The sequence below is a fragment of the Haemorhous mexicanus genome, chromosome 6, assembly GCF_027477595.1.
Source record: "Haemorhous mexicanus isolate bHaeMex1 chromosome 6, bHaeMex1.pri, whole genome shotgun sequence".
NCBI classification, from domain to species: Eukaryota; Metazoa; Chordata; class Aves; order Passeriformes; family Fringillidae; genus Haemorhous; species Haemorhous mexicanus.
The window spans coordinates 20,858,908-20,872,909 of record NC_082346.1 but is presented as its reverse complement, the minus strand read 5'-3'; the positions used below and the strand labels follow the sequence as shown (position 1 = coordinate 20,872,909).

Below are 14,002 nucleotides of genomic sequence, written 5' to 3'. Positions count from 1 at the left end.
AATATTCTGTGTAATTCCCATGTTTGGCCACACTATAACAACACTGGTGGTAAACTGGTAGATCAAATAAAATGTGGCTAGCAGGTCAAGGGAGTGATTCTTGCTCTCTACTGACATAAGATACCACCTGGAGTGGTGTGTCCAGGTCTGGAATGCTCAGCACAGGAAACACACAGACAGGTCCAGAAGAGGGGCACAGAGATGGTCAGAGGGCTGGAGCACCCTATGCTCCATGAGGCTGGAGATTGAGAGAGACCATGAGGACAGGCTGAGAGAGCTTGGAGAAGGGCCCACAGAGACCTTAGACCACCTTCCCACACTGAAAGGGGGCCTGCAGGAAGGCTTGAGAGGGACATTTCACAAGTGATAGGACAAGGGGTGATGGCTAATAAGTGCAAGACAGGAGGTTTAGATTAGATGTTAGGAAGAAGTTCTTTACTGTGAGGGTTGTGAGACACTGGATCAGGTTGCCCAGAGATGTTGTGGATGCCCCACCCCTGTCATACTCATGTGTTCATTCATCCTGCCCCTTTGGCAGGATACTTGCACCCTGTTTCTTTCCAAGAGAATTCCTACCTTGCTACATAAATATTTTTCAAAATGCTTCTCTTTTCCTCTTTTGAGTTTGCAAAGAAACCTTGAGGTGAATAAAACTCAAGACAATGCTGGCTAAAATTCCATAGCCAACTTACAAAAACATTCCAAGTGGTAAGAAGATAAAACTTAACTGATCAACAGCGGAGCAAAGTCCTTGCAACTCACTTTGAAATACAATTTTTCACAAAGTAATAACCTCTCATTTTGAACAAACCTACAAATAAAACCATGAGGCTGACTATGCTAAAGCTCCCCTAAAACTCAGTGTAGAGAAGCAGGCATCTTCAGAAGTTCAAATTTGACCAGATGGAATTTAACCCATCTTTAGAGAAAAGTCCCAAACTAATTTTAAAAGAAACAAGAAATTCAAATCCTTCTTTTATATCCCCCAAGGAAGCCAGGTGGCTCATCTGAGCATTGGTTTAGGATAGCATAGGTTTAGGATAGTATTTTTCATCTGGAAATTGCTCTGTAAAAGGCTAGTTGCATTTTACTGGTTTATCTCCCCTACCTGCACTACTTACGGGTTTACTTGTTGCAAACCAGGCTCCAGAAGGGATGCCAGTAATACTCAGCAAAATTTTCCTGTCTGAGGTGACACCATGTTTCTCCCTGGACTTGCCTGTGCTGGCATCTGCCAGCTGCAGCTATCTGTGCCCGGTTACAGCAGAGGTGTGACTTGGAACCACTGTCTGGGATCAGGGCAAACCCGCAAAAGTTGCTCACTATAACCTGTTCCTTCATAAAATGTCTCCACAGCGGGATACTGGCAGTAATGCTGGTTTGTACCAATAGAAAAAAAATCTCCAAAAGCCAAAACGCTTGATGCAGCTTTGCTCAACGACGGTTTCTCCTGCCCTTGCTCTCCTTCACTGTTCTGGACAAGCTCTTTTATCCATGACTGTTAACGTTCCCAGCACAAGGTGGCACTAAGATTCCAAGAGAGGGACTTAGCCATGCAGCCCTGCTCCCGGTTAGATCAGTCTGCATTAGTTACAAGTTGTTTGGCCATTTATTGTTTTGCATGTGAGGTATCCCGGGAGTGCATCTGAGCATTACATGAGGGAGGAAGAAAACCAGCCATGCTCGGCAAGGACCGTTTGGGAATAACTTGGTGCTGAATGCTGCTGTGCTCTTGCCGGTTTTAATCTTTTTGCATTCCACCAGGAGTTTGCCCTTCAGCACTTTCCAGCCTTCTCCATGCCTGTCTCTCGAGTTTCCTCTGTTTCCGTTGGTCAGAAGAACTCCTGCCAAGGGCAGGCAGGCTGCCCGCATGTGCTGCTGTGCCTTGCATCCTGCTGGGAGCCGCTTGCCACTGTGTTAAAGGTCCTTGTGCAAGGGGCACTACAAGTACAGGAGCAGTGGGGCATGAGGGGAAAAGAGTGGAAAAAAGCAAGCAGTGTATCATCCTCCTCTCGTCCCCTGAGTCTATAGGAATTCTTTCTTGGTCGAGATCCAGTATTAACACTTGCCTCAGGAATGCCGTAAGGGTTCTTGAGGGGGAAGGGTTGTTGGCTGGTCTTACAGCTCCCAAAATCAAGTGAGAGCAAGTTGGCTGCTGCCTGTCCTGTTGCTATGCAATACTTTTAAATTAGTATTTGCTATGGGGTTGTACCTCCATGCTATCTGCTGGTAGGTGTAGGAAGATCCTGGCCATCTAGGCAGCATCTCTTTCTGGAGTACTGAACTCTCTCATGTTTGGTTTACTTGCTATTCTCCCCCACACAGTGAAGTATTTATTATCTGAGCAGACCTGGTAGAATAATTTCTGTCAAGTCTTAACAAAAATGATGGATGAATACAAAAAATGAAAGATGTAGCTGAACACTACCTGACCTTCCTTCAACCCAGGCTATGTGGCTGTTTTTCTTTGTACTGCAGCTCTGCCTTGCTGCTCTCAGAGAAAGCATGGGGTTTAGTCTACAGACTCTTACTTTTGCCCATGCCTTTTTTTAGATCAAAAATTACCCAGAACAATGCAACAACAGTCTACCATATATCCCAATGGTCTTGAAGGAGATCAGAGTTACAGTTAGCAGTTAGTTCCTTAAGAGAACAGAGTAGTGACACTTTGAAATAGCATTGATCTCCTAAACACCAACTAAACTGCAGAGAAAAGACCTTCTGTAGAGGTTTAAGAATTCCCTGACTGACCAGGACATCCAAGTCAAGGGTGACAATGGTCAGGGGTGCAGGAAATTTAGGTTGGCTATTATAAGTTGCTTGTGTGCCTTTGAACTGGCTTCCAGAATCCAAATTTTACTTGTTTAGTAAAAGCAGAACAATACCTAAATGCTGATCTGCTCTGAATGTCTGGCTTAGGTTGGGTGCTCCAGAAAGTCAAATTGACTCACAGAAAGGAAGGTGAGAAGATAGGAGGCTCTACCAAATCTATATAATCTATCAAAACAGCATATTTAGAGGCTTTTAATCAGTGACTGAGTAGTCATAGTTATCAGTGGGTTAAGGGCCCTGAGAACTGAACTTTTCCACAACTTGCTGGGAAATGCCTCTGCCAGACCTAGCAGGCTGGGGAGGCAGAAGGAGATCTGCCCCCTCACTGCAGCCCTCCCTATCTGCACACATGATCCGTGGCTGAGGTGAGTTCGTGACAAGCACAGCGCTGTGCACTGTGGAGTCTGAGCCATCCCATGCTGCCATTCCATGCTGCAGTCCCAGCAACAGAGGGGCAGTCTCTGGAGGAAAGGAGCAGTTTGTTTGAGTGCCTGGGAATCAAGACCTCTTGGCTGCATAGCTCAGGGAAGATTGCAATGGGTATTCTTTTGTGTAATCCTGAACTATTCCACCTTATATTTATTACTTCTCTTCTTGTGCTTCCTTCAGACTTGCCCTACTAGACTTGCCTTACACATCACGAAAGCATTTGAAGTCTGGCTCCTCATCTGTGATCTGTCTGCAAAACAGAGATGATCTTGCCCATAACCTAATAAAGCCTTTAAGTCCAATAAAGCTATAAGCTCCTCAGGACAAGGACTTTTCCTAGTTATGCAAATTTTTATGTATGTAGTAGGAGTCTTGAATTAGGTACCTGTATCTCACATAGTTAGAACAGTAAAATTATTAGAACACCTCTTTTTTTTCTTTTAGATTGTAGAAGATATAGAGCAACAGTGACTTTCCTACATTCCTTCTGTACAAGTAAGACTTGCACCTCTTCTGTGTTGCCAAGCAGATGCAGTTGCAGCCAGTAATAATCCATTTAGACTAATTAAATGTTGCAAATCCATTATGGTTTTCTTGTTGTCACCTGTAGACACAAAAAAATTATGTGCCCCTTACAGGGTCTGACTTATGGCAGGCTTCCCAGTGCTTGGCAGGCAGGAGAGCTGCTACACTTGACTTCAAAATGGTATAAGGAGGAGTCTTGGCTGTGGAAAGCAGCTGTAAAGCCAGGAGGAATGGCTGTGTGTCTCGTGACCTTTGCTGATTGCGTGATTGCCTGACGTGGTATCATATGATAACTCTCAGAGACCATTAAGAATCAAGCAAGGCTTTCTCACCAGGATGAAAGGTTCTATAAAGCTGTCATAGCACGTGCAAGTAGACAAGGTGGATGACTTTGGTCAAACTCCAGGGATTTGGAAAGTGTTAATTTGTCTGGTTTTTTTACACCCTGCCACTGCTTTCTGTTTACAGACGAGCCTGTCCCCCTCTCTGTAAAGTGGAAATAATTCTTTTCTCATTTGTAATGGTATGCATTTAAATCATCACTTTTCCACACCAGAGGTCATCAACTGGGAAAGGATTTAAAAGGAAGAGGCACTACTCATACCCCAGTATCAGCCACTATGGTATATACTCATGAGCTGTTAAGCTCAGCAGAGCCTTTCACCTCTCTAGGGCTGGTTCATGTGGGTATTTACTGGCTGCAGTAACATGCCATTTTTCACCAGCTGGTTCTAATCTTACTGCAAGATCTTCTGAGCTAGCTTCACTGCAAAGATTTTAACTGGACTTTGGAATCCTAAAGCAGCAAAGATTAAGTTAGTGGTGAATATTTCTCACCATGAAAGTATGTTTCAAGGTCGTTCTACCATTTCCTCACTCACAGACTCTAAAATTTATTTCTCCGCTAAAAATTGTCAGTCCTTACCAGCAATAAAGACCGGAACTGCTGATTTCTGTCCAATTCCCAGCAAAGACAAAATTGTACTTCAGCATTCACTCTGAAAAGTGCTTGCAAGCACTGTTTCCTAGATCCTTGCCTGCTGTGCCACTGGACCACTCCAGTGGTTTGAGAGTGGAGGATGGTCTGGGTGGTGCTTGGAAGCAGCACCAAGCAGGGAGAAGACAGTGTTGCTGTTGTCAGCACAGGCTGGAGCAGTTGCTGTTGGCTGAGTCTGGAGGTCACAGCTGGCTTCACCAGCTCAGGCTCCTGTAGCCAGGACACAGATTGCCTGGGAGGGGCAGCACAGGGATCTTGTACCTTGCCCTCTCCAACTTGAACCTGGAAGCAGGGTGCCTGTCTGCCGGTAAACTCCGGGGGTGCACTATTTCCTTGAGGACTGGTTTGGGTTGTGATTTTTTTTTTTTTTTTTGGTCAAGTTTTCCCCAGGAGAGGGAGCAGTCCACACAAATGATGTCGAGGGGAACGCATCTGCTTATTCCAGCTCCAGTTTAACGGCGTTTGCTGTGTTACTGACAACGCCTTCTTTCCTCATGCTCCTGACTATCAACTTTTTTTGTTTCACCTTCTGACTCTTCTGGTAACCTTGCAACAGCTCTGGCAGTGCTTTGAGGTCTCTTCGAGGCTGGCATTCAGGGCAGGATTTGCACCTCCTTGCTCTGTAAGTCCCCCTTCCTACCACTGTACGCCCTAGGCTGTTCCCAGTGCCTGGTCCCACGGCCCACATCTGCATAACCGGGTCCTGAGACAAAGTCACTTCATTCCCAGCACGGCGTCCCGCTTGCCTACGTCCCAAGCCACAGGGCAGTGGCTCCGCAGCAGCTCCTCTGGTCACTATGGTGACAGTGGTCAGGCAAAGGAGGACATTGGTGAATTCAGGGCTGCTTTGCTGAAAATCTCTTTTTTATTCTAGCAATAGTAACTTCCAGAGGCTTGCTGCTGCTTAGATAGCCATTTGGAGGTTGACTGCTTCCCTAGCAGGTGATTATATTTCCAGTAACATATGCATAGAAAAACAGAGGAAAGTTGGGGGTTGTGGAGTTCAAAACCACTGCTGCCAAAGTTCCTGTCTTCATGGTGTCTTTTGTTGTGTCAGGAAAAGTTCCAAAGCACAGTAGCCTGGTTACCACTTGAGGAATGGATTGTGGTTTCTTGTTGACTTACTTCACTATTTATTCCTTCCTTTTCTTCTTTCTTTTTAAAATAACGAAGGTGGGGGATGTAACAGAGCTAACTTTGTGATACCCAAGCCTCTGCTGCATTGTATCCCAGTGCCCCTGATATAAAACCACCTACTGACATGTGCTGTGATTCTTAGCACTGCTGTAAGCTGAACCACTCTGGGAAAATTTCCAAGGAATAATGGGCAGAATTCTCAAGGACAAGATGAGGAGGACAGCACAAGGTATCTGTTCAACAGCATTCCTGGGAAATTAGTGTGCCAGGGAGGCTGTCACAGCAGTGACTGGCATGAAAAATAGTATTACTCTTTATGTTGGTGTGCCACTGAAAAGATCAAAGAGGTTTTGTGTATGGATGACCCTCAAATTAAGGGCAAAACTTGAGTAGGGGATTTTGCAGCAAAGATTTGAAGTTATAAAGCTGTTAGGGGAATGAACTGTTTTCACTGGATGAGATCTGCAGCTGCCTGCTTAGAGCTGGTCATCTCTGGTAAAGACATTCCCTGGGAGAGATGCAGTATTTTAAGAGCACATAGCTGCAACAATTGCATCTCTGCAGTGTGCTATCTGAATGTCTGATACAAAGACTACAGACACATGCTGTGATTTTTAATGCTACTGTCAGCTGAACCACTGGGAAATTTTCCAGGGAGCATCGGGCAGAGTTCTGAAGGACAGATTGAGGACAGCACAAGGTATCGGTGCTAACAGCACTCCTAGGATACTGCTGTTCTAGAGCCATAGCCTGAAACAGGGAAAACTTTTAAGAGTATTGCCTCTTTTAAGTTAGTACAAGCAGCCATGCTAAAGCACCTGCAAAAAAGCTTGTGTTGTGAGCAGCCCCCTCTGTTCCCATTTAACAGTATCTAGGCCATGCTTACATGGTCTTTTATGTGAGATGTGAAGCTGTGTGTGTCCTTTCTTCGGGTGGAGCGGTATATTACACCTGAGCAGTGCTGCAGTTCACGAGGCACTGGTTGGAGTATGACAGTTTGCTCTGTCTCTGTTGAGTGTTATCTGAATCATCAGATCATGTAGTTCATGTTGATTTTGCAGCCTGGAGGGTGACACTACACAGCAGTCAGGGTAAACATTTCACACAGCAGCCAAAGTTCACTCTTGCAGGTCTGAGTTGTCATCTCTGCTTCCAGGTTGCATTGAAAAAATGGTATAAAAAGGGAAGGAGGTGGAAATGGGTAAGGCAGTTTAACTCATATCATTATGTGTCCATTCAAAGGGCAACATCAGTCAGCTGAGCATGAGTAAATTCCTATTTATGAAGGCCTGACCTTAGACTCTGGACCTCCACAGCTGAACAATCACTATACGGCCATAGAATTACATTTTTATTGAAAAAAGCATGACATGAATATTAATATAAATACAATCTCCACCTCAGCCTTGTAATGTGCTCTGAGATAAGAGCATGTATTACTTCATTTTGCCATGTCAGCACAGACCTGTTGGCTGGTGCCACCCAAGGGACAAGACTCTTAAGACAGTTTATAATCTCAGTCTTATAATCTTTTTGTTCAGAAGACATCCCTAGGCAAGGAATTCCTGCTTCCTGTTAACGCTGGGTGTGCAGCAGATTTTGTCTGTTGATGTTGGCCAGTCTCTTTAGGCTTCATTTTAATGTCTTTTTAGCTCTTTGCTTCCATGCTTCATTACTTGAATTGTGTGTCTTAAGTTTTAAAGTTATTTTCAGATGTTCCTTCTACTTGCTGGCATTGCAGTTCCTGGATGTCTGTATCTAAAAGCAGAACAGTGATGCTTAAACTGTGACAGTCATGCATAGTGGGTCTCCCAGGATTTTCATTGTGTCCCTTTTTGCTTGAGTCTGGGCATTTATTTAAACATGGAGAAAAACTACCAAAAGGATAGGTTCTTGCAAGAAGCCAAGTTCAACTGAAATTTTGGATGTGGCCTTAGATGGGTTCTGAAAACTGCCAGGCTCTCTCACTTTTACTTGCATACAAATCTATGTAGGAAAGAAGTTTCTGTTTAAAGGGTTGTGATTTTGTCAGTTTGTGTAGGAGTCTGGTTAAAGGGCAGATTCCCAGTGCTATTAAGAAGAAGGAAGAAGGAAGAAAAGGACATTTGTTTAGATAGCTCTTCTCTACTGCCCATCCTCTCCACAGTGCTGCAGATGAAAGATGTTTTCAATTCTACTGTGGGATAGCGAAAGCAGCCCAAGTTCACAGAGCCCAAGGGTGGCATTTTTCAATAGTACCAGCTGCTTCATAAGCCAATGGCTGATTCGACCCTGACCTCCATGGTAGTGGCACCAGGCCAACACTGTATGCTCCAGCAAATCATTCCCTCAGGCTCTGTAAATCCTGTGCTATTGTCCTGCTTCTGGGGCACTGAGAGGACTCTATGTCACTCATGCACTGAGAGCAAACCATGCAGCAAGGGTGGTGACAGTGCTTTAAGCTGCTGCAGTCAGCGTGCAGGGATGGAGCTGAATCCCTAATTTTGAAATATCAATAGTCAGACTACTGCCAGTGAGTGAGCATCGCTTGTCTGCTTTGGCATTTACAGAAGTGCATGTGCCATGCTACCTGCTGAACATGAGGCTGTGGAAAAAGAGGCCTCCTGAGCTGTGAATCAGAAATAGAGCAGCTGACACCATGGACTGCTCTTGTTCCCAGTTGGAAGTACTATTTGCTGCAGTTCAAACTGACACAGCTTCCCAGCCCTTCCTGCTCTGTCTCTCCCCTGCTCTTACAGTCAGCATGTACAAACCTTTTTGTTGCAAACTTAGACGCTGTGTGAGAACACAATGTCTTCACCCAGAGCAGAAAGGCAAAGTCTCTTTGCAAAGACTTCCACTTATGAGGGACAGCAGAAATACTGGTCCTGTAGCCAAGTCTGAAACCTGTTTTTCACCTATTTCTACCAATGTCCTGCCTTTCAGTTGCTCTAGAAAGGGATAAAGACTGGATGAGTTAGCAAGAGACAACAGAAAAAGTGAGTGGCATTTGTATGAAAGATGGTAACAGGAGAAAGGGGGAGAAGGTAGAAAGAATGGAACAAGCACAGAGGTAAGAGTGACCTTGGCAGGAGAGAATTACAGACAATGATGGCCTAGGAGAAGGTAGAAAGAATGAAACAAGCACAGAGGTAAGAGTGACCTTGGCAGGAGAGAATAACAGACAGTGATAGCCCAGGAGAAGGAAGGGCAACAGACAGCAGAAAGCGGAGACCTTGGAAAGATTAACAAGACTCAACTGTGCTAAGGTGGAGGGACCTTGCACTGAGATTTCCAGGCAACTGTGCAACCATTTTCTCATGCAGTGGAAGGCATAAGCAATCACACCATGTGGTAGAAAGCAGAAATACAAGAGTAAGGGATTTTTCTGTTTCCTCTTCCAGTTTGGTGAAAAATTTTGCCCTTTCTCTACAGTTGGGTTTTCTTTGAGAAGCCATTTCTTCAGAAGACATGATCAACTTTGCAGTTCCCCAGAGTCTGGACTTTAACTATACATACAGTATAATACCTTTGTTTGAAGAAGTGTCGTGCACAAACAGAAATCTGAGATTTTATGACTGGTAGACTGATAATGATTTAAAGGAAATTCCTCTCTCTGTACAAGTTAAGACATGTCAAATTAACTCCTCCTCTAACATTTGTGGCACCTTCCATGCAAACTAGTCTGAGCAGGTAACATTTTTCATCTTCTTTGAAGTTCTAGTCAGAGGCAGACCCACTGAGAGACTGAGTGAAATCTGTCCTACCACCACACACTTGGCAGGTTCAACAAAGCTTGTAGTGTGGATGTCAGTGCACTGTTGAGTTAATAAAACCTTGAAGCTGCCCTAATTTTGCTGATGTAACTCTCTCTTGGGCCCCAGAAGTGGTATGCAAGAGCTCAGGTGGCTGTTTCTTACCTTTATCCTCAAGTTCATTCCAGTGTACATGGAGGATAGGCCCTACTTTCCCTTTAGCAATCTAGGTAGGGCCCCATTACTCATCTTTGCTTCAGGGAAAAGTTGAGGATGGATTCACTTGCCTACAAGAGTACAAAATGAACAGGAAGCACCTGACTGGGCACTGCCCATCCTGTTGCAGTTCAGAGCTTTGCTAGATGCGTCCTTGGCAGACGGATTTCTCCCTTTGCTCAGGATTTGAGTGTGACATTGGGTCCTAGAAGAGTAGCTGCAGCACAACAGTGGTGTTCTCTGTGCAGGGCATGCTGAATACAATCTGTCTCTGGGTACAGCATTTGGGAAACCTGGCCAAGGCAGCTTGCCTGGCATGCTACAGTGCTGGACGTTCCAGCTGGGAGTGCCACCCCACCTCTCAGCAGTGCTGGGGCTGCAGCTTTGGTACCCAGGCTCCTTGGCTCAGGACTGCAGCTCTGTCTCTAACTGCCACACTGGGGGATCCCCAACCCGATGGCTTTGGCAGAGACCTTTTCCTGCTAAGCCAGGCAGCAGCAGCTTGTCTCAGGAGTGGTTTCATGGTACTCAGATGGAGGCATCCTCTCTAACAAGCCTTTCCAAATGCCTACATGCCTGGGAAGGATTGAGCTGCCCTCTGCCAGTGCTATAGGTCAACAGTGACAACAAATGGGTTGAACATTGGAGGAATCTCTCATTTGAACACCAAGGTTATTGGATTTTAGTAGATTGCCAGCATAGAGAAAATTAGAGTTAAGTGAATTGATTTCTTCCTTCCTCTCATATTTATATGTTAAAATAGTATTTTATATTCAGCAAGTCAATTAACTGTGCCTGCAACTGTGTATGAAACACTGAAATTTGCTTTAATTCTTCTTTCAGAAGACTCTGCACATCCTGCCTGTGTACAAGACATTTATCTACAGCTTACTTAGGAGACCTGTAGTTGCACAGGATCACTAAAAGGTATTTTGGAATAGCTGGTTCAATTGTCCCTGGTTGTGTGTTCCTAACTCAAATCTCATGAATGGGGCAGATGGTGGTATAGAACCTCAAGTGTTTGATTTGGTTGACGGCATCTTGTTTCAAGTAATACAAGTGAACCCAGAGACAAGAAAGGAAATGTTATTGACTGGTGTTTTTCCAGAGGTTTGCACTGCTAAGTTGACAACTAGCCCTGCTTTCATTTCCCCTCAAACTGACACCTCTACCCTTCCTGTCAATTCAAGTGCCAGCTACAGTGATTTACATTCTTCCCTTCTAGAAGTGAAGTTTCTTAACCAATTATAAACAAGCAAAAGATGTTTTTTGACAGTCATTTTATCTGTCCAGAACTTATAAGAATTAATCCAATGGACAGAGGTATTTCACAGTTAGAATAGTTCAGGAAATGTTTTTAGGATGCATTAAAGAGGGCTCCATACTGTATCTCCTTTCCCACAACAGCCCTAGACACTGGAGAGCAAGTCCTTGATATGCTGGGCTGGTGATTAGTGTGGTAGGGACAAAGGTCTTTTACCAAGCACTGGTTTGCAGAGGTGGGAAGTTTAAAAGATATGGGAAATCAGAGAAGTGCTCATCAGAAAATTTAACTCTTAGTGTCTGCAATGTGTTTCAGTTTTGGATAGGCAGGGGAAGATGGAGGCAGCATAGGAAAGATTCTTACAAAAGCAGAGATGGTCTTTAAAACTATGATAGCTTTTCTTGCCTGAAACAGGCAGATGAGTAACTTCTTTTTCTGGCTGTTGGGAGCTGTTGAATTGATGGGTTGCAAGCATTTGGCCCCACAGCTGTGGAGGGGATCATTCTCTAAAATGATCCAGCCTGCCTTCCAAGGTTGTATCCAGACCCACAGTATGTTTAGAAAGACATTGGTATGGTGCAGATTTGTGGAATTTTCATTTCACATGGTGATTCTGCCTCACAAAGGGGAGCTGGGGTTAACACTGGAGCTGGAGAGAAAATTTTGATTTGTGTGGCACTTGGAGGGGAGAAGAGGGAGCCCACTGTTACTGTCTCAGAGGGGCAGTGGGCTGGGGGACTACTTCTATGAGAAGTGCAAGCATTTCCTAGAGAAGGATCTCTGAAGTACCTGCTGACTGAAACATTCCAGGCATTCCAGCACTGTGCTGCTAAGCTCCCACAGCAGCAGCTCATGCTGCTCAGACTGCAGCAGCCTGGCCTTGGTAAGTGTGTCCTGGTCAGGGACTGACATACAACTCTCTCTAGTATATTTGCTGCGTGGAGTAGCACTGTAAGCTGTGAATTTGCAGCTGCAAGAGAAGATAGATGTAATTTTAATGTGCTGCTGTTGTGAACAGACCTGCCAGGAGCAGGGGAAGGGCTTGCAGTAGGCTACCAACCAAGGTGTTTTCTTCAAAGATTTCCTGGGTGCTTTGTGCACAGGCTGGAAACTGTACTTCTCTGTAGCCCTTACCCCTCCTGTAGCTGCTCTTTCAAGCTGTGTTTGCATCTACTGTAAGGGGCAGAAACTCACACCATCTCAGTGTCAACAAGCTTGTAAATCATCTACTTAATAGTCACAGGTGAGATAACATATTAAATACTAAAGGCACTAAAAAATCTTTCCCACCTCACTCACCCTCCCCTCCAAGTACTGAATCTTGTCCAAAGCTGCACAAACAGGATTCTAAGATAAAGACCTTGGGTAAGAATTACTAAAACAAACAGAGCGTGGCACGGTTTGTTAAGGGACTGGCTTCTCAAGGCCAAAGGGTGGGTGTGGAAGAGCACACCATACACCTCACAGAGAGGAAAGCTAAGAACATTTAAAAAGTACATCTTGGAACAGAGCTCTCCCCAGAAGTCTGTAATATTTGAAATAAGTTGATATAGCATGGGAGGAGAATCATACAAGTACAATGCAAAATGTATTGTCTGTGATTTCAGTAACTGGCAGCACAAAAGCTTTCTAAGAAGTAGAGGGATTCTATTCTGCTTTGCATAAAGCAGTGCAGTGGAGTTATTCAGAGCTGATGCAGTTCTAGCATGTAAACTACATGCTCCAAGCTACATTTCTATATTTCCTTTAAGAATGCTTTGAAAGAATTTACCATTCAGCTGCAAACTACCTGATTCTAAACATAAATAAAAGAGCAGGAATTTCCCAGCCCTGCCCCGCCATGTGCAGGAAACCTCTCCATAGCAGGACAGTTCCTGGGGGCATGTTAGATCAGTCACCATGCTGTGCCTGTCTATTGATGGCTGGCTCAATGTCAGGGTTTCTTTCCTATTTTTGTTATTGCACTGATGAAATCCACTGCTAGAGCATTATCTGCTATTGACAGGGGATACATTCTGATCTAAAGGCAAAAAACTTCATGTCTGTGATCTTGCTAGCCTGTGACCAGCACCCTGGGGAGATATTTGAAGGTGGAATATGATGAGCCACAAGACTACAGTTTTAAGGGAGTAACACCTCAAAACTTGTTCCTTTTGCAGGCTGACTTTTTTCCCCAGAAGAATATGTGGTTTATACCTTTAGTCAGTGCCTAGGGGTAATCTCTACATCCCCTTTACTCAAAGCTTGTTTAACTTTCCTATGCTGCTGCAGGGCTATTGTTAGTTTGCAGATAAGGAAGTGTTATCATTTTAGCACAGTCTAAGAGAAAAGGATAGGAGGGAACTATTAGATTCTCTCCTGTTACTCTCTATCTGGTGGCAGGATTGTCCTTCACACTGATCTCTCAAATGTGGTAATAATAACAGTAAAGTTCTATTTTTACTGGTTATCAGCCAAAAGCAACAACTAGGCTAAACCAGAAAATACCATCCTTTCTCCCTTTGCAGCATGTGTGCTCAGTCTTTGTGCTGATGCTGATACTTCTCTAGCTCTTTTCTGAAGAGACAAGGAGACACAGACACCTTCATCCCTCCCCAAACAACCTGGTCTACCTAATCTTGGCCATCATCTAAAAACAAGCCCTCTACCCTCTTCCCAGCAGGCCAACACACATTCCCACCCTCCCAGTGCAAATCTGCAACAGCTCCCTTCTGTCCTAGCTTGCTTCTGCCGTTAAGACATGGTAGACTTTTCACAGCTAAGTGTTGCTGCCTCTAGCAGTTGCTACCTCTTCTTCATCTGTATGTGCATGACAGTCTTCTGTCGTTTCCAGAGGGCCTTATCACAAACAAGTTGCCAAGTTTGAAA

General features: G+C 44.5%; 1 long non-coding RNA gene across 3 annotated transcripts in view; it reads right to left on the bottom strand.

Annotated features, from left to right (window-relative positions):
- The window catches only part of LOC132328875 (uncharacterized), a 31,032-nt gene that overhangs the window by 3,670 nt on the left and 13,360 nt on the right, over window positions 1-14,002 (bottom strand). The window contains exon 4 of one of the 3 annotated variants that reach the window (XR_009486911.1): window positions 7,251-7,678. The exons of the other annotated variants lie outside the window; for them this stretch is intronic. This is a non-coding gene — a long non-coding RNA (uncharacterized LOC132328875). Of the gene's footprint in view, window positions 1-7,250; window positions 7,679-14,002 lie in introns of those variants that run through there. 3 annotated transcript variants of the gene reach the window in all.